Source organism: Mandrillus leucophaeus, unplaced genomic scaffold (assembly GCF_000951045.1).
Source record: "Mandrillus leucophaeus isolate KB7577 unplaced genomic scaffold, Mleu.le_1.0 Scaffold502, whole genome shotgun sequence".
In the NCBI taxonomy this organism is placed as follows: Eukaryota; Metazoa; Chordata; class Mammalia; order Primates; family Cercopithecidae; genus Mandrillus; species Mandrillus leucophaeus.
Genome location: NW_012105388.1, coordinates 1171794 through 1174835, shown reverse-complemented (window position 1 = coordinate 1174835; position 3042 = coordinate 1171794).

Sequence of the window (3042 nt, the reverse complement as noted above, 5' to 3'; positions counted from 1 at the left end):
AGATCATGTTGATTAGAATATCTGACCAGAGTATCTGCTCATCAACAGAATAATGGTTGATATTTGTAACAGTGACCCTGTAGTTACACAAGAAACCCAAACACCTTATTTAAGGAAGTGTTATAATATCTTTGGAAACATGATTTTTAAAAAGCTATTTTAATCTTTTTTTTTTAAGACGAGATTTCACTCTGTCACCAGGGGTAGAGTGCAGTAGGTGATTGATCTTGGCTCACTGCAACTACCTCCTGAGCCAAGCAATCCTCAGCCTCCCAAGTAGCTGGGCCTATAGGTGTGTGTCACCACACCCGGCTAATTTTTGTAATTTTTGTAGAGATGGGGTTTTGCCATGTTGCCCAGGCTGGTCTTGAACTCCTGAGCTCAAGTGATCCACCCACCTTGGCCTCCTAAAGTGCTAGGATTATAGGCATGAGCCACCTTGCCTGGCCTGTTTTAACCATTTTGAAATGAACAACTCAGTGATATTAAGTGAATTCACCACTATCTCCATAACGTTTATCATCCCAAACAGAAAGTCTACACCCACTAAACAATAACTGCATTATCCCCTCTTCCTGGCTTCTGATAACCTGTATCCTATTTTCTGTTTCTATGAATTTACTTGTTATAGGTACTCCATATAAGTGGAATCATAATATTCATCCTTTTGTGACTGGCTAATTTAACTTAGCCTAATGTCCTCAAGTTTCTTCCATGTTGTAGTATATATCAAAATTTCCTTTCTTTTTAAGACTGAATAATATTCCATTGCACACATACACTAAATTTTGTTTAATCCATTCATCTATTGATGAACATTTGAATTGCTTCTTCTTTGGGGGAAATTATTGTGAATAATGCTGCTATGAACATGGGTGCACAAATGTCTGCTCAGAAACGAGCTTTTTAAGATAGTCTCATCAGTAAACTTTATATCCATGGTAACTTCCCACTAACCAGAATATTTGACTAACTAGAATACTCCATTTTACCATCAGGCTTGGTAAGAACATTTCCTGGAATATATGGTAGATGTACAATAGACAGTGATGGAGAATTATGCCTCCGTCTCACACATGGACACAGGGCTACAGGCAGGCAGATGACTGGATTACAGTAGCCCAGCATATTAGTATGGGCCGTCAGATTTGCACTTAGAGATCCCACCCCACCCCCACTCTGGCTCCGACCCCCATCACTGTTCTAGCTGTTAGACTGGGCTGCTTTTCCAAAAAGGTATGAGCATGGGGAACATTTGTTCTGAATTAAACTTGGCTGCAGTTAAAGTGTTATCATTTATGTGAAGCTCAGATTACAGAGGCTGCCTTCGGCCAGTGAATGGCACAGCACGGCTGCTCAGAGAGGTGGAAAATTCTGAGGCCCCTCCAGCACTGTTTTAAGAAAAATGCTCTGAGTGGTGTGGACAGGGGCCAGCTGGTGATGTCAAGAGATTTATAAAAGAGATTACAGGACCTTTTAAGGGAGTGAAGCAGTTGTTAATGATGGAAAACTGCTAAAGTTGGATCTGGATGAGACCTGAACACTTAATTTGCTAGTTGTCCTGAAATGCCTGTAATTTTTAGAAAACATATTGTGCCGCTCCCTTTGTGTGGAGTTCAAAAGACAATATTAGAGCATGGTGAGAACCTGTTATGCTAATCAAAGTCTGGGGTAACTGAAATTGAGCTCTCAGAACACATAAAACTCAAAGTGGGAGATCTTGAACCTGGGAGGGAAAATTAAGGTCCAAAAACACCTGGCTGCACTGTGCATCTGTTCTGTTCTTTTCTCTCCTCTCCTTGCTTTTTAAAAGCACACTAGTGGGGGGTCCAGAGCAAGCTTTATGTTTTTAAGCAACTGCAAAACTACCTAAAAGTTTTTCACCTCCAAAGAGATATCTGAAAATAACATTAATTTATAATGCATTTATAAGGTTTTCCATAGTCTTTTTACAACCCTCGTGTCATCTCAAGAGTGTAGGATTTATAAAGAGGAAGCAAGATCAGTTCCAATGACACAGGATAGATTTAGTTGAACAGACAAGCCCCAACTTTCTAAATGTAACAGCTGGGCTTACTCTGTGTTTTAAATAGATAATTAATGTAAATAGTCCCAGATTTAGGAATAGGGATATAACTTTGGGGAGGTAAAAGTGAGGGCCTTAAAATCAATTTTTAGTAGTGGAGGTAAACACAAGAAAATTCTCCATCAAGATCTCTTTCCCATTATGAAGCACTAAAACCAATGAACAAACTAACAAACAAACAAAAAGGACAATATATAAATAATACTAATACCGTCATTCAATGAGGAATGGAAGCAAGAATTAAAAAGTATCTGGAAGTGAGTAATGTGGAGGTATTCTGGGACCCATGACACTGAGGTATAATTGGCTGGAGCTTTGTTTTCAGCATCTTTCATTTGTGGGTATAGGAGACAGCACAAGGACTACCTGGTCAACTCTCTATATAACCTTATAATATGGAAAAGCCAATCATTCCCTTTAATGTCAGACATTTCTCAATTGTAGCTTCAATAAAAAAGTATTCATTTTTTGGTGGTGGTGGGGAGGTAATCTTTGTGAATTAGCATCCAGGGTCACATCCCAGTTCAAAAATATCCCATGGAGTGCAGTCATCTCAGCCAGCTGTTGAAGGCCTCTCTGGCTGTCTCCCGACTCTGTTGCCAGCCTTATCACTAACGGCTCTTCAGTTGGAACTCTCCACCCTGTAAGCTTGTCCCCTGAGGCCATTTTGCAGATTAATGTCTCTGTAGATCCTGACTCCATGTCTGCCCTCCTCCTATGTTTTAAAAATCAAAATCCTTTTCCTTTTTAAAGCCCAATGCAAGCCTGACCTTCTTCCTTGAGGCCTTTCCTGACCATGCCAGCCCCAGTGATTTTTGTCCATCCTTTCCCTTCATGCCACTTAGAGATAGGTGCCTCATTTTTATGATCATTTTTATGATTTTTATGATCATACATTACCTTCTGCACTTAAAAGTCCCTGTCTCATGAAGGGTGTATACCTCTCTTATGTTCCT